Below are 24,834 nucleotides of genomic sequence, written 5' to 3' on the forward strand. Positions count from 1 at the left end.
CGTGTAAACAGATTGGAGCATTTTAGGCAACCTCATGTTGGTATTTGTTTACAAAAGTTTTTTTTGCTAATGATTGCTCATTATAAAAGGCAATATTCTCAAATACCGCTTTATACCTTTATTTAATCGACAGTTCTAGCGCTATGAAAACTGTTAAAATATATAATAATGAGGTTTGTAATTGTTTTCAACACATATATTGAAGAAAGTTTAAGTTGTGTCTCTTGGTGTGAAAATTGCTTGAGCTTTGCAAAACTGGTAAACGCAGGAACATTTTGTTGCTCAAAAAAGGAAAGATAATGACAAGACTTAGACGTTTTTTGAAAATTCTGTGCTAAACATCCATATTTACACGGGTCATTTGTCTTCAGATTACTTTGTCAAAATAAAAGACTCACCTTTTTGAAAACGATTTCCCACAAAACTTGACTATTTGTTTTTATTGTTGTACCTGTTTTTTTCCGTTTTTTTAAATTGTTTTGATTTAAATTTGATGAGCAAGGATTTTCATCAGTCAGGCGTATTTTTAAGGAAAGAGAAAGTAGATGAGAAAACAAAGTGTCATTTGTTTGTTTGTGCGTAACTTCTAGAGTGTAATCAGATTGGCGCAGTTACTTTGCAAACTGTTGCTGGTGTTTGTTTACGATAAGTTTTGGTTGCCAATAGTTGCTAATGGTAAAAGTCAACATTCTAAGATTTTGCTTTTTATTATCAACTAATTAACAGTTCGTGCGGTTTGACATCTGTTCACGTTATGTAATAATATGGGTTGTAATGGTTTTCAGTTTTCATTGTGACGAAAATTTTCATCACGTCTTCTCGACGAAAAAATTGCTTGAGCAATTTCCTTTTAAACTGATTAAGTTTAACAGTAGGTTTTATTGTATAAAACGGTAGGGGTGTGCAAAAATCTAAGTGGCGGACGATAGCAGAAAAGATACAGTTTACGTAATTTTCAGTATCAACGAACCCATCTCGACGTTTGGGGATAAATTTTTGTAAGAAAATTGAATTTTTTTCACCGCGTCTACAGCAATCACCGCATTTCTTATAAAAACTCACTGCATTCACTGCAAATGTCACAAAAATTTACCCAAAAACCACGAACGGGGAGTATTGTTCGAAGAACAGCTATTTTAACGCATATACAAAATGCAAACTTGTAAATTATGCACATTAGACTACAGAATCGTTTGCTTCTGATAATAACTTGATACGTCGAAAAGCAGTAGTATAATATACTTGGCCATCTCATTTATCCACACTCAAATGTTTTAATTTAGTTCAATTCACGATCACCAGCTGTCAGATATAATATTCAATACGTGATCAGACTTACCGTATAGTTATTTAATAATTATAAAATGCCACGCAGCTTACCAATTTTAAAGCGAATGGCATCACGCGCGTAAGTAACTTATCTACTGTTTATTTGTTATTGTTACAACTACCAACAAGATTAAAAACCGACTTGAACGGCGATAAATCTAATTATGGTCAGAGGACGTCTTGCATCTATTATTATGCCCCCTCTTCCTCGTCCCTTATTGCCGTCCATGTCCCCAGTCACAAATTCCATTAAAAAATAATTATGCCCAACAAGTTGTTGAGTTGGTGTGATGCAGTTCGAGGCAGAGCGTTCCGGCGGTGGCGGTGTTGGAACGGGGAGGGGGAGGAAATGATTCACGACCCAGGTTGAGGTCCAGACCCAAATTGAGCTGTGATCAGACCACTAGAACGCACACCCGTGTGTTCCCAGACCGAAATTACAGGGTCTGGACAGCAGTTCGAGCGCAAAATAGTCTGGGCCATGGTTTGATTTAGGTCTGATAGGAAGTCAATTCGGCTGGAAAGTCTGATCGGAGGTGATTTTGGTCTGAAAAATTTGATCAGAGGTCATTTTGGTCTGAAAAGTCTGAGCATAGGTCATTTCAGTATGGATAGTCTGATCATAGCTCAATTTGGGTCTGAACTTCAACCTGGGGAAAGACTACTCAAAACGATTTCCGATAGAGCAGAAAAATTTACACTTTGTTATTTGCTGAGGGATAACTCATGCCTTGATCTTCTGTTATTTGCGGAGAAATCAATATTTCGTCTATCGCATCTCTCGGAAGATAAAAGTGGGGTGTGCTTAATTTAGTTCAGCTATCACGCTAATCCGAAGACACATTTCACAGTTCAATACACTAATTCATGGACGAAATGTCATGAATTTTAATTGATCACAAAAAATTAATGGAGGAACTGTCATCAGTTTTAATGGATCACAAAAAAAATAACTGTCATGTATTTTGTTTTGAAAGATTCGTTGTATTCAGCGTTTACAATTATCAAAATTTTTTCATTTTAGAAATCTTGTAAGTATATTTGCACATGTGAAATATACCATTATTATAATGAACTGTGAAATGTGTCCTCGGCCTAACTGAACTAAATTATGTGCACCCTACTTTGATTGTACGAGAAATGCGATCGACGAAATATTGATTGCTCCAAATAACAGCAGAAAAATGCATGAGTTATACCTCAGCAAATAAAAATGTGTAAAACTTTCTGTCTTAGCGGAAATCATCTTAAGTAGAGTCTTTTCTGAATCCAGCATCCCTCTTCCACCATCACCGCAACGCGCTGATTCTCACCAACTCAACAACATAGTGGGCATAAATAAACAATGTTTGCTAACACAACTGCTAGAAAAAAACACAAAAAAGCAAAAATTTAGTTATACATAATATTTTAAGTAATTTTTTTTGTTTGGAACCAAAATTATCCTTAAAAAATATATACATCGCAAAATTTTCGATTTACCAGCATTGGGAACCAAAATAAACTCGTTTTAATTTCTGGTAATTATGTATAGGTTACCTGACTCTGCTTGAAGAACTTCTGGCGATTACCGAGAATCGCTTAGTGGTTCGAGATGTTCAGACAAAATTTTGGAGTGACTTTTCAGTGTAACGTAACCTTGCTTAAAAAACAAAAGAAGCAAGTTTTAAAATTACGAAAGTTTGTTGAATTCAATTTCTAAGTATATAGGAACTTCTGCCATATTAACTTCTGGCACTGCAGACTTTCGGAATTTTAAAAAGTGAACGTGAGTGTTTAGGCGCGCTTAAATTCTTACAAACGCTAGAATCCTGTTAAGCATTTGAAAGCAATTTTCAGGTTATATTTTGTCCAATTTCAAAGTAAAATTTCTGCTCATTTTTTAAATTTAAATTTTTCTATAGACAGGGTGACGTGTTCAATATTATCCAATCTCAAGGAAGAATTAATAGCGAAAGTACAAATTGCTTTTATGAGCACCAAAACAGGAACAAAATTTATCACTACAGTGATTCTCCCACAACAAAGCTTCGGAAACTGTTTATTGTTTTGTTCTACTTCATTTTGTCCTTTCAATCTTCCAGCTGTCATCGGTAATAGCTCAATCGCTGGCCCGAACTGTAATTGATGCCCAGTGATAAAGTGTTAAAATAGGCACATCAGAGGTTTCGTCTACTTATTTTTCAAATAATGGAATGACTACTGATTAAGACAACTTAATTTTTTTGTCTGTATCACGATGCTCTAGAAATCAATTCATAAATCGGCTTTTTTAACTAACTGTTTCAAACTGTCCGATTGCCAAAATTTTAGAATTGGAAACTTTCAGGAAAAAGATTTTTTAAATGATTTTTGTTTCTCAGAAAAATTGTCTGCCTAGTCTACTGATATCCCTAATTTCAAAATTCTATTAGAGTGAAGTCATTTATAAGTGTCTTGGTCGTTGACAACAACTTTTTTTTATGAGTTATTTCCAATCTGATGGTGAGGGGTAATTGTTAAAGACTGTAATTCAGTTCAGACCGGCTTCCTTTAATTCGATACCTGTTTGTTTTGTAAGAAAAACCTCAAATCATTGTAACAGCAAGGTATTTTTCTATCAAAACACGTATGACAAAAAAACTTCAAGTTGAATGTTTAGATACTGACAAAAATAACTGTGCTTGAATCGTTTTTACATCAGAATCTGAACCCTTTTCCCATACAATAAAGTGGCATTATATCTCAGTTACGACAAAAAAATCATGAACTCAGAGTAACTTTTTTCGAACACTTTTACCATTTATTTGTTAGGTAAGGTGCTTTATTTACAAAGTTGAGTGGGGTATCAACGTCAAGTCATGGACATTGGAGAATCTTCAAGTAATTATGCAAACGACACATCAGGTATGAGTGGTGAAACAAATCTGTCAAAAAAATCTTTCGATGAACTATCAAAAATTGTTGTTGATCTGGTCGAAACTAACAAGAATCAGGATTTAAAAATTGAAGAGTTGGAAAAAAAGCAGCAGGAGATGAACGATCGCTTGAGAGCACAAAAATGTTATACTAGCAGAGACTGTGTGATCATCTGTAATCCACCATTCGATTCAACGGAAAGATCAACGGAATGTGCTTAAAAATACTTTGATTTTTTTTTGATAAATTTCTTGGAATCAAACTGCGGGAGGACCGATTATGCAAGTTCGTGTATTTTGACGAAAAAGATCGAGTATTTGGGGCCAAAAGGAAACTGAAAAAGTTGGAGAACCCATTGAACAATTTGAACATGTATATCAACGAAAGGCTACCAAAGCATGAAGCGCAAATCAACAGTGAAGCTAAAAAGATGGATATGATTACCTCCACTAAAAACTGTGCAGTATCCGTTATGGTCCGGAACTCTCAAAGCGAAACTTCATTCCAACCCGTTAACTATGTCAACGACTTTAATAAAGTCAAAAATGCCGTGTTGAGAGACTCGGCCAGAGGTCAACCAAAAATTGGCATCAATTATGATCAAACATTAAGGTCAAACGAACAAAAAAAATATTCGTCTGAAATGAAAAAGCAGAGAAAATACTAAACTGGTAGAAACCTGCAACATTTCTAATACTCAATAGTTTTTGTTTATAATATTTTGAAGCCGTAACATTGATTGCAACCCAGTACCAGTACCTCAATTTTTTGTAGTCAAGTGGCTCTTGTATAATTTGAACGTGACATTTTGTGCATTTCACCAACTGCGATTAACGCAGCCTGTCTTTTTCGGCTTGAGGGTTTTTTGTGAGGTTCTTTTTATCAAATTTTAAAATGTTCGGGCTTAGTGCTATCGATATCCGCAGCCTAAAATAGGACATGATTTTTCAACAGTGAAGAGAACATAAAGAGGAACAACAGTCGATATACGCAGATTAGTTGTTTACAGCTCGAGATTCATTTCCAGTTGTTCGGAATTTGTGATATTAGCAATGAATGACAACGAATATTAGCACGAATGACAACTGATGATGAATCCTCGGGAAAACAAGAAAAGTTAGTCAAAATACTGACTGGAGACACGTTTTTTGTGATATTCGCGGAAGATGTGTCAACCAATCAGTGTTCTTTCTTTTTGATAACCGTGTAAAAATAAAGAATGCACAGTGAGTTTCATTTTACAATAAACGAGTGGTAAATGTGTTCTAATTCAGCTAAGGGCTTTTAATAATTTAAACGATGAAAAAACTATTTTATTGCGGAACATCAGATCAATCTATAAAAATTTAAACCAGTTCGAGGTTTTTTTGGCGAAAAAAGAAACACAGCCATTGACTATATGCCTAACTGAAACGTGGCTCAAAGATGACAGCAACATCAATTTTTTATCGCTTAGTAGTTACCAGCTGCTTGACACAAGCAACCGAAAAATAGTAAAATGAGGAAGAATTGCATTTTTTGTGGGGGAAGGCGTGGTGAAAACGGCTATGCAGAAATTTGCTAGTGGGAACTGTCAATTGCTAACAATCAAAATTGAAAGCAAAAATTATGAAAAATTATGAAATTATCTGGTTTTGACTGTTGTATACCTCAAACATAATACAAGTTATCAGAGTTGTCAAAGATTTTTGAGGAATATTTTGAAAAAATGAAAATCAAGCCAAAAGAGATGTATTTAATGTGTGAAGATTTAAATATTGATCACTCAAAAACAATTGCAAAATTTTTGACGTTAGAAAATGTTCTCGGAGGGTATGATCTTAGCAAAAAATCTCTGACAGGATACACCAGGGAGACCAATAACTCTCAAACAAAAATTGATGTGGTGTATTGCTAACAAGAAGTGCAAGTAGACGTTCCAAAATCTACAATATCTGATTACTACACTGTTCACACTGAACTAGATGAGGAAACGAAAGAAACAAGGTTAAAAACGCAAGAGTACTACAGAAATTGGGCTGTTCAAGAAAACAATTCTGTTAGAAAATATAGTATTCAAACTAAAACAAAAATTACACGGTTTCCAGGAAACTTTTTGACTCTTGGACAGCGACTCGGCATTTGAAAAATTTCAACAAACTATTATAAATGAAACAAAACATCATGTGCCAGAGAAAAAATGAAAGACTCTCAGACATAGGTCATGGATCAATAACTCAATTAAAAACCTTGCAGCTAAAAAAGCAAAAACTCCATCAAAGATACATGCAACGGAAAACAAATGACAATGAAAAGAGATTTAATAGAATTAGGAATTTGTTACAGAAAAGATTGCTCAAAAAAGAGAGAAACTTTTACTAAACGTTTTTAGTTAGGAACGCCAATCGTACTACCAAAACATTCTTCGATACAATCAAAATTTTAGCTAAACATTAGCTGATGAACCGGGTCCAGAAGACAAAAAAAACAGCAGAAACAATACAAGCGAAACAGAAGTGCATGTTTCTACACAAAATCAGCGAAAAAGAGCTCTCCGTGGCAATCAAAAACCTGAAAAATAAATACGATAAATACGGCTCAGATTATGATGGTCTCAACAATTTTTTACTCAAGGAAATACAGTTTGCCAGTGTCCCAACTCTTACCAATTTGATCAACAAATGTTTTGAAAACAGGGTTTTCCCGAACTGCTTAAAGAAAACCGTAATTGTCCAAATGTATAAAAAAGGAGATCCTAAAGTTGCTGAAAACTACAGACCAATCAGTTTGCTGCCAACAAAAGGAAAATTGATTGAGGAATTGGTACAGAAAAAAATGCTAACTTTTCTGGAAACATTCAAACTACTATACAAAAATCAATTTGGGTTTAGGCCAAAACAGTGCACTGTTGAAGCCTTGGTATCTTTTATTGAGAGCGTGAGGCAAGATTGCGAGGATGGTTTTGCAGAAACTACAGCGGTGTTCATCGATCTCAAAAAAATGTATGATAAAGTTAAACATAATTGTCTTTTGGACAAATTAAACAACTTGGGATTTAGGGGTCACATGCGAAACTTTTTGAAATCGTATCTAAGCAAAAAGCAGCAATATGTAAATTCAGGAAAAGTATTCTCCAATTTTGCAGAAGTCTATTATGGGGTACAACAGGGATCAGTACTTGGACCACTTCTTTTTCTTGTGTATATAAACGAAATAGATCATTACTGTAGTCAGAACTGTTTGACCTTATACGCTAAAGATACTGTTGTTAAGAAAAAAAGGGAATCAACAACTGATGTTTTCAGCCAGTCTTTGGACCTGGTTAGTGATTACCTCATAAAAACAAAATGAATATGAACTACGAAAAACGAAAAAACTTGTTTTATGGACATTAAAGTCAGGAGGAGAAGTTCACAGCAACAAATAAAAATAAAAGAAATAAAAGTAACACAACGATCATATCTGGAATACTTAGACATAGAACTGGATGACAATCTGAATTTTTGCGATTATATTAAAAACTTTTGCTCAAAATTGAATAAGTTCTAAGGATTTTTTACGGGCTCAGATCGATTTTAACTGTTAAGCAATTGTTATTAACATACAAATTATATTGCAAGAATTGTTTTTAATCAGCCTAAATCAACCTCCACTTGCCTGGAACGAGACTCTAATCTCATTTACTCAATTAGAGTTATGCACCTTTTTGAACTGCTGAAAAAATTAGCTGAAATTTTGAGAGCAGAAAGCCAAATTGATTGTCTCAAAAGTGTAATGACTTGAAAAGAAATTGATACACTGCAACCAAAAAGAGTCCAATCAAAGCAGTTTAGAGTTGCAATCGAAAGCAGCGACCTAAGTCCTAAAAGAAGAGGAGTACGAGTACGAAAATTGCTTATCTTCATTTTAAAATTCTAGCCTAATTTTGTTTCAGAAGTGCAACATATGAGTGCTAGAGAACTTAAGCAATTTTTATCTAGCTTCAGGGACAATTTTTTCATAGACAACTTTGAAATTTTTGCTTTGTTTTATCAACAAAAACTCGATAGATCTCTTCAAAATTCTGATAGATCTCTCTAAATTCAGAATAAGATTTTGAGGTTTCTCCCTTATTTTCTCTTACCTTGATACGCCACGCATTCACAACATTGATCATAGTAATGGTACTGGTCATCGCTAGGGATGCATAATTATAGATCAAAACTCTTATGTGTACTAAATTATAAATTACCCTCTATTTTTAGTGTTTATATCATGCATTTTATAACTAAGGATATGATGACTTTTATTATTCACATATAAAAAATATTCCCGCTAGTCTACTAAGTCATTTCATAGATTGTTCACACTATTTTTATGTTAGTAATCATAGTCTCGATTAATCTTCTGAATTCAAGTTTTCTCTGCAATCGCTCTTCAATTTTACAAGATAAAAATAACCTGGATACGACTTGCGATTCCATTTAGTAAATTCATTAAAACTCACATATTTACCGATTCGCTCCGCGATTCCATTGTAAATTTAAGACAACGTATTCGTAAAACTAATACAATTCAATTGGCTAATCTTAGCTATAGCACGGCGCAGTAAGCACTAAAGGACAGCGGCAAGTCTCCACTCGGAACTCAACCCTTCTGGTAGAAAGCAACTCAGGAGCCCCCTCTTTGATGGGAGAATTGGAGGACGCAACTTAAACTTGCTATTCTTGCTCGCGAAGGGATTGTAAGGGACCTTCTCTTGGCGGACCCTCCAGATCATGTTGTTCTACCCCCTGAACCTGCTTACGGAGACACAGTTGAAAATCCTACAACGCAATCGGAACCAGATGGACGTACCCTTAACGAACAAGCAAAGACGGCGTGGAAAAATCACTGTTTACGTATTGAAGCTATAGGTGTGTTATGCGGAGACAAACCTTGTTAATTTTGCGATCGGAAAGCATCCTCATTGATGTATTTGAGTCTCAGAACAGAAGGACGACGAGTTTTCAATTAAAAAATTCGACTGTTAATCTAGATGAAATTTCAACAAGGAATCTCTGGGATATCTTAAACACAACTTTCATTCGAATTCATAAAATAACATTCTATCGATACCTTTTTCTTACGCGACAACAACAAAAAGGTGAACCAATTGAAAAATTCTACGGTCAACTCAAAGAACTTTCTGAAAATTGTGACCTGGGAGAAAAGGGAGATACCATTATCAGAGATGTTTTTATTGCAAACATTTAAAATGGAGACATTCAAAAAGAGCTCCTAAAAGAAAAGGTGGAATCCGATAAGGCGTCGGCAATCGCAATAAATATTGAAATGCGCACCCGTAATCAATTGAAAATGAACGCAAGTAAATCTGATCTCAATTCAACAGTCAATCAAGTACAACGTATGTGCATCGCAAATGCTACTCCTTATTCAAACATTCTACAATTTGCCATTTTTGTGGACTGAGTTGGACTTCGGAACATCGTAATAAATGCCCAGCACGGGGAAAGAAATGCAATAATTGTGGAATTGAAAATAAGTTTGCGAAGGTTTGCCGAAAGCCCAAGGACTCTAGTTCGTATCCAGAACCTAAGCCGCTGGTCAATAATGTCGAAAAAGATGATCAAACTGACGATGTTAATCATATTTCGGCTAATTTTGATCCTGATTTGGAATCCAACTACTCATCGGATGAAGATAATTGTGTTGCCTCAGTATCATCACCGGATTCTACAACTCTTATAGAAGCAATCAATCTTCCTGTGGTATTCGGAAACACGGCAACAAACATTTTGTTGGATTCGGGCAGTGTTTGCACCATAATAAATGAAACGCTGGCAAATTCAATCATTTCCCATGACCCAAAATCAAAGTGGATACGCGAGGCGGCTCCCAAAAAATTGAAAACTTTCTCTAATGAACTCATTCAAACGCTCGGCCAAATGTCAATCCAATGCAAATATTGGTACGTGAGTTCACTTGAAATTCAAATAATGACAGATGTTCATCGCTCACTGTTGAGTAGAGATTTGTTCCCTGCCCTCGGACTTTCAATTCAACAAGCTAATAATCCAAAGACAGTTAATCAGGTAGATCAAGAATACTGTCCCATCAAAAAGCAAACTGCAACTGATTTTCCTGGCTTTATCTCCAGAATTGTTAAGACCAAATTACATACAGTTTGATCAAAGTTTCACAAAAATTAGCACACCAAAAAGGTCGTCGTGTTCCTATAAACTTGTTACACAAAGTATCTGACGAATTGAAGAAACTCTCAGACCAATGACATATCGAAAAGTAACAGGAATGCCCCCCTAAAGACTTTATTTCTCCAATCGTAATCACGGTTAAGAAGGACAAATCGGTTAAATTAGCTCTTGATTCAAAAGTCTTGAATGACGCAATCCATAAAAAACGTATCAAACGCCGAACATAGATAGTCTTATGGATTTCACAACACATCAACGATTCCAATCAAGGTGATAATGTTTATGTTTCAACGATTGACTTAAAATATGCGTATAGCCAACTAAAGTTGAATCCGGATACCTCTCGTCATTGTAATTTTAATATCAGTTGCGGTGACTCGACTGGTACGTATCGTTTTAAAACGGGGTTTTACGGTCTTACGGATATGCCGGCAGAGTTCCAAAAGGCCATAGATTACACATTGGTTGATTTGACTGATACATATTGTTTCCTTGACGACATAATTGTAGTTAACAAAGATAATAAGGAATCGCATCTCAAATACGTCTACAAATTCTTACAGAAAATTGACGCTGATAATCTCAGAATAAACTTGAGCAAATGTTATTTTGCAAAACACCAAATTAACTTGCTTGGTTTTACATTCTCCAAAAATGGTGTTAAAAATATAGAATCAAAAACAACAGCTATAGCAGAAATCAAGTCTCCAAAAACATTGAAACAACTACAGTCATTCCTAGGTAGTGTTCCCCATTTAAGCAAATTTTTTCCCAATTTGGCAAAAGTTTGTCACCCCCTTCGGCCCTTATTAAAGATAAATGAAAAATTTTTCGGATCGAAAATCACCAAACTCATTTTGAACACATTAAAAATATAATTGCAAATGCTACGGAAAATACTCATTTTAATCCGATATTGGAAACGCGAGTCAAATGCGATGCATCTCGTCAGGGTGTAGGCGCCGCACTAGAGCAATTGGATTGTGAGGGGTGGAAAACGGTGGCTTTTGCATCTCGTTTTCTTAATAGCAACGAAGAACGTTACAGTATTTATGAACTCGAATTGCTTGGTGTGGTTTGAGCCATCGAATATTTTAATTATTATCTTTTTGGAAAAAAAATCACAGTCTTGGCAGGTCATAGACTACTTCTTTCAGTTTTAAAATCTCATTTCTCAAATAAATTATATAATAGTCGATTAACACGGTGGATTGATCGTTTATTACCCTTTGATTTTAATCTAGAACATATTCCTGGCACTAGAATGGGAGTAGTTGATTATACTTTGCGCCAACCAAATCAGAAAGCAAAAAGCATCACTCAATATGATGAGGAATTCATGGTAGCTACAATTTCCCCCATTTCGCGACGCAATTATAAATTTTTAGTCGCTCGAATAAAATTCCATCCCAAAAACAGCACATTACTAGACAACGCAAATTACTAGTAAACAAGACGCGCGTCCACTCTTGCAAATTTATTAAAAGTAACGGACATATTCCAAATGCCTCAAATAATTCACTCACTACTGCAGCAAAAGTAAATAGTTACACTTCACAATTCAGTTCAAACTTTAATTGTCACGCAAATCACTTGCTTAAAATTAATACTGCATCCGCTCCGCAAATCCAGCCACTCAATTCAAAGTCAAATTCAGCCACTAATCCTGATAACAAAGTAAACCATATCACAATATCTGCTAATGAGTCCTCTCAAATCAACCCGGTTGCATCTCCGCGAACTCCCCGAACAACATTCCGAACTCAATCGACGCCGAATACGAACACGAGCACGAGCATCAACAATAATCAGACCTCTTCATCGCCAGAAAATCGAGATATTGAACTTTTCCTGGAAGAGATCTTTGAGAACTTAAATCAGCTCTTCACGAAGTCCTTCCTCGCAGTCCTCACCAGCAAGGATGCTGTACTAAAGGAAATCCGGGATTGTGTACTTCAAGATGACGAGGCCAGATGCAAAGAGGTCAGCACATATATTTACTCATTCCGGAAGGACCTCCACGTGAAATCCAGCTGCCTGCGTCGACGAACGAGTCGCGATTCCAAATTTGATTCAAGATGCCGTACTCGAGTCGATCCACATGACAGAACCTGGTAGCTGAGGGGTGATCTCCTTATCCCAATATGCATGGTGGCCATACATGCACAGAATCCTTGCTAAAACTTTTGATTGTGTCCCATGTATAGATATCGGTAAGAATCTCAAACCTGTTATTCCTAAATCTGAATGGCATCCGCATAAACTATGTCCTGAACTTAATGAGGAAATTCAAATTGACTTCGGGGGTCCGATATTGAATGAAAAGGATAAAGAAATTTTTTTTCTCACATGTATCGATCGTTATTCAAAATATCCTACAGTCGAGATTTCCTAATATAAATCGAATATTCCTACAGACTAATGGGACAAGTGTAGTTAAATTTCTATGTGAATATGCATATAATCATGGAATGCCACGAACAATACGCTTAGACCCAGCAACCTGTCTTGTAAATAAACAAGTCACAAATTACTGCAACGAAAACAATATTAACATTCTTGACGCTCCAGTAGGCGATCATAGAGCTATTGGATTAGTGGAGCGAATGATTCAAACAATAAAACGGCGCCTATCATGTGTGAAAGCTGAACACAAAGAAACAATTTCTACTCCCAATGCCATTAAACTAATTATTTAAGATCTCCGTTTAACAAAACAGAAAACTACAAAGGAAACGCCGTTTGAAGCTCATTTTGGTCCTCCCGAATATTAGTACTGTTCCATCAAAATTAAATTTAACCTATGAAAAAATTTTTAACCACTTTTTAAATGCCAATACGGTTCCCGCAGACGCATTCCTTTATGATGCTGGATGGATCAATCCCGATAAGAGTGACCTGGACTTTGAGAAAACTATATGTCAGGCACAACAAATGCAGGCCGCCGCTATCGTGACTCTGATGTTAAGGAATCGCGTTTCATACTTCACTCAAAAATCTCCAATTCCATTCCCAAGACTGATGTATCATTGAAATCTTAACTTTCCCGAAAGCTTCCGAACAAGAAAAGAGCAAAGAAACAGCTAGCTGGTCTGTATGAAGTCCTTAAACCCGGATCATACGTCACCAAATTCTCTTCAACAACAACTATCATAAACGAACCTGGACTATCACCGGTCAAAGTTAGGGACAGCGACCTTGCAAAATTTGGCACTAAAGCTGAACGAGCAACAAATCTTTGAAGATATGCGCAACGTCGGCCAGCACCCTATGAACAAACTACAGAAACTAAGATAGCAACACACAGTAATGACAAAAAACAGAGGAGGGGAGAAGTTAAAATCCGTCATCGTCAGCGAGACATCACGTCAGTAGTCTCTTCTGTCAATTCAAATGTCACCCGTGCCCTAACAGTTCGAAAACCTCAACCTAAACGTCGTCGAACTACAGCCTCCGTGAACGAACCTAGCGAACCTACACCCCATGAACAACCTGGAACCTCATTGGTACCCACTCCTCCATTACCAACACCTCAGAAACAGCCTGGATTGTCATTGGTATCCGACTCTCAAGCACAGAATGAAGGCCGAAAGCGCAAACAAACCCAATTTTACAACTTTTCGTAGGCAGACATTTCGCCAACCAGCTCATTGGCCTCTTCTAGCTCACCAAAGACAAAGAAGCGGAAGACTAAAAGCAAGACAAGAAAAGTACGGCAACCGAAGAATCGGTAGTAGCATTAGTTCAGAATGCTGAGCAGTCCCGAATTTCATCTCCACCAGGGCCCGATTTACAGATCGGACAAATTTCACCACCCAATTCCCGAATCCGATATTATGAATATGAGCAAGAGAGAAAAATGTCCGAATGGGATGCCGAGAATGAAATTTAATGAAAAACTGTTAAATCTGTACAAACTGTCAAGAAATAATGCATTTAATTCATTTCATGTATTCACTCTTTGCAAATCCAATTTAGTGTGTGTGTGTATTAATTTATTCGCTCATATATTCCTCATTTCCACATTCATAATTTTTTCCTTTATTTGCTCTGCGAATCCAGTTTTAATTGTGTTTTCCAATTTAAATTGTTGCATTTGCTTCTCAAATCCAATACTACAGTATTCAACAGCATATCCAATGTTTGTGTATTTAAATTTATCAATCTGTATTTGCTTTGAGTTATGCACCTTCTTGAACTGCTGAAAAAATTAGCTGAAATTTTGAGAGCAGAAAGCAAAATTGATTGTCTCAAAAACTTAATTACTAAAAAAGAAATTGATACACTGCAACCAAAAAGAGTCCAATCAAAGCAAATTAAAACTGCAATCAAAAGCAGCGACCTAAGTCCTAAAAGATTAGTAGTAAGAATACGAAAAATGCTTAACTTCATTTTAAAATTCTATCCTTATTTTGTTTCAGAAGTTCAAATTATGAGTGCAAGAGAACTTAAGCAATTCTTATCGAGCATCAGGGACAATTTTTCCATAGACAACTTGGAACTTTTTGCTTTGTTTTATTAACAAAAACTCGATAGATCTCTTCAAAATTCTTATAGATCTCTCTAAATTCAGAATAAGATTTTGAGGTTTCCCCCTATTTTCTCCTACCATGATACATCACGCATTCACAACATTGATCATATTAATGGTACTGGTCATCGCTAGACTAGGACCTCTTGGACCTTGTGATACCTACGGATACATAATTATATACCGAAACTCTTATGTGTACTAAATTATAAATTACCCTCGATTTTTAATATCTATATCATGCATTTTATAACTAAGGATATGATTATTCTTTTATTCACATATAAAAATATTCCCGCTAGTCTACTAAATCATTTCATAGATTGTTTACACTATTTTTATGTTATTAATCATAATCTCGATTAATCTTCTGAATTCAAGTTTTCTCTGCAATCGCTCTTCAATTTTACAAGATAAAAATAACCTGGATACGACTTGCAATTCCATTTAGTAAATTCATTAAAACTCACATATTTACCGATTCGCTCCGCGATTCCATTGTAATTTTAAGACAACGTATTCGTAACACTAATACAATTCAATTGGCTAATCTTAGCTATAGCATGGCGCAGTAAGCACTAAAGGACAGCGTCAAGTCTCCACTCGGAATTCAACCCTTCTGGGAGAAAGCAACTCAGGAGCCCCCTCTTTGATGGGAGTTTTGGAGGACACAACTCAAACTTGCGATTCTTGCTCGCGAAGGGATTGTAGTGGACCTTCTCTTGGCCGACCCTCCAGATCATGTTGTTCTACCCCCTATAACAGACCTATTGATGACCGGTCGAGTAGATTTGATATTATTTTACATAATTTTATACCATGTGTTGAAAGTGTACATACTACTTGAGAACAATTTATCTTTATTATTATTAGTTTTTGCATTGTAAGTTAGTTTGCCTAAAAGATTAGTAGTAAGAATACGAAAAATGCTTAACTTCATTTTAAAATTCTATCCTTATTTTGTTTCAGAAGTTCAACATATGAGTGCAAGAGAACTTAAGCAATTCTTATCGAGCATCAGGGACAATTTTTCCATAGACAACTTGGAACTTTTTGCTTTGTTTTATTAACAAAAACTCGATAGATCTCTTCAAAATTCTTATAGATCTCTCTAAATTCAGAATAAGATTTTGAGGTTTCCCCCTATTTTCTCCTACCATGATACATCACGCATTCACAACATTGATCATATTAATGGTACTGGTCATCGCTAGACTAGGACCTCTTGGACCTTGTGATACCTACGGATACATAATTATATACCGAAACTCTTATGTGTACTAAATTATAAATTACCCTCGATTTTTAATATCTATATCATGCATTTTATAACTAAGGATATGATTATTCTTTTATTCACATATAAAAATATTCCCGCTAGTCTACTAAATCATTTCATAGATTGTTTACACTATTTTTATGTTATTAATCATAATCTCGATTAATCTTCTGAATTCAAGTTTTCTCTGCAATCGCTCTTCAATTTTACAAGATAAAAATAACCTGGATACGACTTGCGATTCCATTTAGTAAATTCATTAAAACTCACATATTTACCGATTCGCTCCGCGATTCCATTGTAATTTTAAGACAACGTATTCGTAACACTAATACAATTCAATTGGCTAATCTTAGCTATAGCATGGCGCAGTAAGCACTAAAGGACAGCGTCAAGTCTCCTCTCGGAATTCAACCCTTCTGGGAGAAAGCAACTCAGGAGCCCCCTCTTTGATGGGAGTTTTGGAGGACACAACTCAAACTTGCGATTCTTGCTCGCGAAGGGATTGTAGTGGACCTTCTCTTGGCCGACCCTCCAGATCATGTTGTTCTACCCCCTATAACAGACCTATTGATGACCGGTCGAGTAGATTTGATATTATTTTACATAATTTTATACCATGTGTTGAAAGTGTACATACTACTTGAGAACAATTTATCTTTATTATTATTAGTTTTTGCATTGATATGATAAACTCCATGCACTATGCTGCTTTATTGTTAAATATTACACCAACTGTTCACTGAAGGCCACCTACTTTTGAGAAGAAAGCGCTTCCCCGGACTGAACGTCAAGTCCTTATCAGTAGTGATTCAGTGAAATTGGAAGTACTGGACAAGTACTGGATCACAGCTCTGATTATGTCACTTTTTAGACTAGGCACGTCTTAAACCAAGTCTTGAGTCTTGACAAGTCTTGAGTCAAGTATTGGCCAAGATTTGACTTAGACTTGACAAGTCTTGGGCATGTCTTGACATGTCTTCGCAAGTCGTAAGACTTGAGGTAAGACGTGATCAGTACTGATTAGTCAATTCAAGACGTGTATCTCACAAGACGTGTTTCTCAGTACGAGAAGTACTGGTCAAAAATTGAAATTCGTTCCGGGGTGATAATACTGGCAAACTTGTCAACGGTCCAATAATACGTATAATTATTGCAATCAATCAATCTACTTGTGACTTTACATTGTAAAGTAGTAAAAATGCGATTCATGCTCATGAATTATAAACCCACTAAGCGTAGTCACAGACCGTGCAATTAAAAGAGAACTTTTCAACACTTTAAGCTGGATTTTTGATTAATGTCACGAGCAAGATGTTTATGATTAATTTGAATTAAGATCATTTCGATTCGTCTTGTGGCTGGAGCTCATTTGTTTACTTTTAATTTTTGTATACTTTTGATTTTACATACTTTTAAACGTTTTGGCATGTAAAAGGAGTCATCAGTTTGTTTTTGTCATCGAGAGGTCATGCCAGAGCGCATTTGAAAGATTGCATAATGGTAGTTGAGCATAACAACACAAAATTATAATCAGCGACAATTATAACGAACAAATGAAGAAACTCGGTAAACGGCAACATGATTTAAGTAAGTGTTGTTTTATAAAAACGCAAAAAAATGAAGCGGAAAAGTTGTAACCGGAAATTTAAAAAAAAGATAAGATTTTAAGTAGCACCTGGCAATGAGATCGTAAAAGCAAGCAGGTTAAGAGTCTCTGCATTTAAGAAACCAAAATAAACCGGGGGATAATTACTTCAAAAATTCAAGTTGATAAAAAAAGAACTATTTCTGTACATCTTTGCAGCAGCCAGTTCGATATCAATACGTAGAGACGAGCTAGTGAAGCTAGTTGTCAGACATACTTTATTTGAACTTTGATTAGTTTTTGCGCTTGTCTAATTTTTATGGCCCACAGTCAAAGACCGCTCTGCGTGGAATCTTCAAACAGCCAGACCAGATTATCAGCCTTTAGAGGTTAGGCTACACTATGTGGAACAATTCTGTTGGTTAGGTATATATTTGCAAAAATACCTATTTCAAAAGTCACCGCCGGCTAAAAGACCTGACGGACTGATTTTTGTTGTGTCAAAAAGGCCTAGAGTGTAGCTAACAGATGCTGATATCAACAAAAAATTGATCGGCAGTAAATAACAGAGGGTCTTTCATTTCACTATTAGGAATATTTTTTAGTGGTCTTGTACTCATATTGGATGCAATCTCACTGACAACCGTCTCCAACCAATTGCCTGAAAAAAAGTTTTTAAAATGAAAATTTGAAGATTTGATATAGTCTCTAAGCACTTCTGTGAACTCTTGAGAGTTGTGTGTTCATTCGATCTCCATCGGCATGAGAAGCAATTTCAACGCCATTTCGGTTTGGACAGGAAACCCATTAGAAGGTCAATACTTTGTCTTGATTCGTGGAGACAATAACTCTTGTTAGTTGTGCATATTACCCAACTGATGCTTCCGACACCCGTTATCAATCGATCTGAATTTATACTTTCAGGTTCCTCATCTCTCATTACCATTTCAATTGGTATTAAACTTGTATCAACCCTATTTTTTCTATATCGATGTTAGTCATAGCTTTTTTCTTAATATTAAACAATGACAGCAACAACGACAAAGAAAACGACAGAAACAAACAAAGACAATGACACTAACGTTGAAAATACAATGACAGTAACATTAAAAAGACGACAACAACAACAGCGACATAGTGACAATAATGAAAAGGGCGTAGTGGTATTATCTAAAGAGGAAAAAGATTTCACTATCTGCAATATCAAAGACATCAATAGCGAAAATAAAGAAGACTTTAGAAACTGTATAATATTACCTGATGACACGGCCCATGATTTGATTAAAAAAGAAGGACATAGGTCTATTTTATACACCTGGTTTTTTGGCATAAAAACGACAACAAGGTTTCACAAAGCCTGTCACGTAGATAATTTGTGTAGAGGTTATACTTATACTACCTATATGACAACCTATTGGAATCCAGCATTTTTCCAAGAAGAAATGCTTATAATTGTTGACTTGATTTCTGTACTATCGGTAGTAGAGAAGAACAAGGTATTAATAAATATAATCCAATACATCTCGTCAGGGTGTAGGCGCCGCACTAGAGCAATTGGATTGTGAGGGGTGGAAAACGGTGGCTTTTGCATCTCGTTTTCTTAATAGCAACGAAGAACGTTACAGTATTTATGAACTCGAATCGCTTGGTGTGGTTTGAGCCATCGAATATTTTAATTATTATCTTTTTGGAAAAAAAATCACAGTCTTGGCAGGTCATAGACTACTTCTTTCAGTTTTAAAATCTCATTTCTCAAATAAATTATATAATAGTCGATTAACACGGTGGATTGATCGTTTATTACCCTTTGATTTTAATCTAGAACATATTCCTGGCACTAGAATGGGAGTAGTTGATTATACTTTGCGCCAACCAAATCAGAAAGCAAAAAGCATCACTCAATATGATGAGGAATTCATGGTAGCTACAATTTCCCCCATTTCGCGACGCAATTATAAATTTTTAGTCGCTCGAATAAAATTCCATCCCAAAAACAGCACATTACTAGACAACGCAAATTACTAGTAAACAAGACGCGCGTCCACTCTTGCAAATTTATTAAAAGTAACGGACATATTCCAAATGCCTCAAATAATTCACTCACTACTGCAGCAAAAGTAAATAGTTACACTTCACAATTCAGTTCAAACTTTAATTGTCACGCAAATCACTTGCTTAAAATTAATACTGCATCCGCTCCGCAAATCCAGCCACTCAATTCAAAGTCAAATTCAGCCACTAATCCTGATAACAAAGTAAACCATATCACAATATCTGCTAATGAGTCCTCTCAAATCAACCCGGTTGCATCTCCGCGAACTCCCCGAACAACATTCCGAACTCAATCGACGCCGAATACGAACACGAGCACGAGCATCAACAATAATCAGACCTCTTCATCGCCAGAAAATCGAGATATTGAACTTTTCCTGGAAGAGATCTTTGAGAACTTAAATCAGCTCTTCACGAAGTCCTTCCTCGCAGTCCTCACCAGCAAGGATGCTGTACTAAAGGAAATCCGGGATTGTGTACTTCAAGATGACGAGGCCAGATGCAAAGAGGTCAGCACATATATTTACTCATTCCGGAAGGACCTCCACGTGAAATCCAGCTGCCTGCGTCGACGAACGAGTCGCGATTCCAAATTTGATTCAAGATGCCGTACTCGAGTCGATCCACATGACAGAACCTGGTAGCTGAGGGGTGATCTCCTTATCCCAATATGCATGGTGGCCATACATGCACAGAATCCTTGCTAAAACTTTTGATTGTGTCCCATGTATAGATATCGGTAAGAATCTCAAACCTGTTATTCCTAAATCTGAATGGCATCCGCATAAACTATGTCCTGAACTTAATGAGGAAATTCAAATTGACTTCGGGGGTCCGATATTGAATGAAAAGGATAAAGAAATTTTTTTTCTCACATGTATCGATCGTTATTCAAAATATCCTACAGTCGAGATTTCCTAATATAAATCGAATATTCCTACAGACTAATGGGACAAGTGTAGTTAAATTTCTATGTGAATATGCATATAATCATGGAATGCCACGAACAATACGCTTAGACCCAGCAACCTGTCTTGTAAATAAACAAGTCACAAATTACTGCAACGAAAACAATATTAACATTCTTGACGCTCCAGTAGGCGATCATAGAGCTATTGGATTAGTGGAGCGAATGATTCAAACAATAAAACGGCGCCTATCATGTGTGAAAGCTGAACACAAAGAAACAATTTCTACTCCCAATGCCATTAAACTAATTATTTAAGATCTCCGTTTAACAAAACAGAAAACTACAAAGGAAACGCCGTTTGAAGCTCATTTTGGTCCTCCCGAATATTAGTACTGTTCCATCAAAATTAAATTTAACCTATGAAAAAATTTTTAACCACTTTTTAAATGCCAATACGGTTCCCGCAGACGCATTCCTTTATGATGCTGGATGGATCAATCCCGATAAGAGTGACCTGGACTTTGAGAAAACTATATGTCAGGCACAACAAATGCAGGCCGCCGCTATCGTGACTCTGATGTTAAGGAATCGCGTTTCATACTTCACTCAAAAATCTCCAATTCCATTCCCAAGACTGATGCATCATTGAAATCTTAACTTTCCCGAAAGCTTCCGAACAAGAAAAGAGCAAAGAAACAGCTAGCTGGTCTGTATGAAGTCCTTAAACCCGGATCATACGTCACCAAATTCTCTTCAACAACAACTATCATAAACGAACCTGGACTATCACCGGTCAAAGTTAGGGACAGCGACCTTGCAAAATTTGGCACTAAAGCTGAACGAGCAACAAATCTTTGAAGATATGCGCAACGTCGGCCAGCACCCTATGAACAAACTACAGAAACTAAGATAGCAACACACAGTAATGACAAAAAACAGAGGAGGGGAGAAGTTAAAATCCGTCATCGTCAGCGAGACATCACGTCAGTAGTCTCTTCTGTCAATTCAAATGTCACCCGTGCCCTAACAGTTCGAAAACCTCAACCTAAACGTCGTCGAACTACAGCCTCCGTGAACGAACCTAGCGAACCTACACCCCATGAACAACCTGGAACCTCATTGGTACCCACTCCTCCATTACCAACACCTCAGAAACAGCCTGGATTGTCATTGGTATCCGACTCTCAAGCACAGAATGAAGGCCGAAAGCGCAAACAAACCCAATTTTACAACTTTTCGTAGGCAGACATTTCGCCAACCAGCTCATTGGCCTCTTCTAGCTCACCAAAGACAAAGAAGCGGAAGACTAAAAGCAAGACAAGAAAAGTACGGCAACCGAAGAATCGGTAGTAGCATTAGTTCAGAATGCTGAGCAGTCCCGAATTTCATCTCCACCAGGGCCCGATTTACAGATCGGACAAATTTCACCACCCAATTCCCGAATCCGATATTATGAATATGAGCAAGAGAGAAAAATGTCCGAATGGGATGCCGAGAATGAAATTTAATGAAAAACTGTTAAATCTGTACAAACTGTCAAGAAATAATGCATTTAATTCATTTCATGTATTCACTCTTTGCAAATCCAATTTAGTGTGTGTGTGTATTAATTTATTCGCTCATATATTCCTCATTTCCACATTCATAATTTTTTCCTTTATTTGCTCTGCGAATCCAGTTTTAATTGTGTTTTCCAATTTAAATTGTTGCATTTGCTTCTCAAATCCAATACTACAGTATTCAATAGCATATCCAATGTTTGTGTATTTAAATTTATCAATCTGTATTTGCTTTGAGTTATGCACCTTCTTGAACTGCTGAAAAAATTAGCTGAAATTTTGAGAGCAGAAAGCAAAATTGATTGTCTCAAAAACTTAATTACTAAAAAAGAAATTGATACACTGCAACCAAAAAGAGTCCAATCAAAGCAAATTAAAACTGCAATCAAAAGCAGCGACCTAAGTCCTAAAAGATTAGTAGTAAGAATACGAAAAATGCTTAACTTCATTTTAAAATTCTATCCTTATTTTGTTTCAGAAGTTCAACATATGAGTGCAAGAGAACTTAAGCAATTCTTATCGAGCATCAGGGACAATTTTTCCATAGACAACTTGGAACTTTTTGCTTTGTTTTATTAACAAAAACTCGATAGATCTCTTCAAAATTCTTATAGATCTCTCTAAATTCAGAATAAGATTTTGAGGTTTCCCCCTATTTTCTCCTACCATGATACATCACGCATTCACAACATTGATCATATTAATGGTACTGGTCATCGCTAGACTAGGACCTCTTGGACCTTGTGATACCTACGGATACATAATTATATACCGAAACTCTTATGTGTACTAAATTATAAATTACCCTCGATTTTTAATATCTATATCATGCATTTTATAACTAAGGATATGATTATTCTTTTATTCACATATAAAAATATTCCCGCTAGTCTACTAAATCATTTCATAGATTGTTTACACTATTTTTATGTTATTAATCATAATCTCGATTAATCTTCTGAATTCAAGTTTTCTCTGCAATCGCTCTTCAATTTTACAAGATAAAAATAACCTGGATACGACTTGCAATTCCATTTAGTAAATTCATTAAAACTCACATATTTACCGATTCGCTCCGCGATTCCATTGTAATTTTAAGACAACGTATTCGTAACACTAATACAATTCAATTGGCTAATCTTAGCTATAGCATGGCGCAGTAAGCACTAAAGGACAGCGTCAAGTCTCCACTCGGAATTCAACCCTTCTGGGAGAAAGCAACTCAGGAGCCCCCTCTTTGATGGGAGTTTTGGAGGACACAACTCAAACTTGCGATTCTTGCTCGCGAAGGGATTGTAGTGGACCTTCTCTTGGCCGACCCTCCAGATCATGTTGTTCTACCCCCTATAACAGACCTATTGATGACCGGTCGAGTAGATTTGATATTATTTTACATAATTTTATACCATGTGTTGAAAGTGTACATACTACTTGAGAACAATTTATCTTTATTATTATTAGTTTTTGCATTGTAAGTTAGTTTGCCTAAAAGATTAGTAGTAAGAATACGAAAAATGCTTAACTTCATTTTAAAATTCTATCCTTATTTTGTTTCAGAAGTTCAACATATGAGTGCAAGAGAACTTAAGCAATTCTTATCGAGCATCAGGGACAATTTTTCCATAGACAACTTGGAACTTTTTGCTTTGTTTTATTAACAAAAACTCGATAGATCTCTTCAAAATTCTTATAGATCTCTCTAAATTCAGAATAAGATTTTGAGGTTTCCCCCTATTTTCTCCTACCATGATACATCACGCATTCACAACATTGATCATATTAATGGTACTGGTCATCGCTAGACTAGGACCTCTTGGACCTTGTGATACCTACGGATACATAATTATATACCGAAACTCTTATGTGTACTAAATTATAAATTACCCTCGATTTTTAATATCTATATCATGCATTTTATAACTAAGGATATGATTATTCTTTTATTCACATATAAAAATATTCCCGCTAGTCTACTAAATCATTTCATAGATTGTTTACACTATTTTTATGTTATTAATCATAATCTCGATTAATCTTCTGAATTCAAGTTTTCTCTGCAATCGCTCTTCAATTTTACAAGATAAAAATAACCTGGATACGACTTGCGATTCCATTTAGTAAATTCATTAAAACTCACATATTTACCGATTCGCTCCGCGATTCCATTGTAATTTTAAGACAACGTATTCGTAACACTAATACAATTCAATTGGCTAATCTTAGCTATAGCATGGCGCAGTAAGCACTAAAGGACAGCGTCAAGTCTCCTCTCGGAATTCAACCCTTCTGGGAGAAAGCAACTCAGGAGCCCCCTCTTTGATGGGAGTTTTGGAGGACACAACTCAAACTTGCGATTCTTGCTCGCGAAGGGATTGTAGTGGACCTTCTCTTGGCCGACCCTCCAGATCATGTTGTTCTACCCCCTATAACAGACCTATTGATGACCGGTCGAGTAGATTTGATATTATTTTACATAATTTTATACCATGTGTTGAAAGTGTACATACTACTTGAG

At 36.0% G+C, this 24,834-nt stretch overlaps 1 protein-coding gene across 2 annotated transcripts in view; it reads left to right on the forward strand.

Annotated features, from left to right (window-relative positions):
• Positions 1-1,292: 1,292 nt before the first annotated feature.
• Positions 1,293-24,834, forward strand: part of LOC142352866 (uncharacterized) — a 34,945-nt gene continuing 11,403 nt past the window's right edge. The window contains exon 1 of one of the 2 annotated variants that reach the window (XM_075405024.1): positions 1,293-1,408. The gene's annotated coding sequence lies outside the window, so the exon portion shown is untranslated. The other variant, XM_075405031.1, reaches the window with a different exon arrangement.

Source organism: Convolutriloba macropyga, chromosome 1 (assembly GCF_964194025.1).
Source record: "Convolutriloba macropyga chromosome 1, txConMacr16.3, whole genome shotgun sequence".
In the NCBI taxonomy this organism is placed as follows: domain Eukaryota; kingdom Metazoa; phylum Xenacoelomorpha; order Acoela; family Convolutidae; genus Convolutriloba; species Convolutriloba macropyga.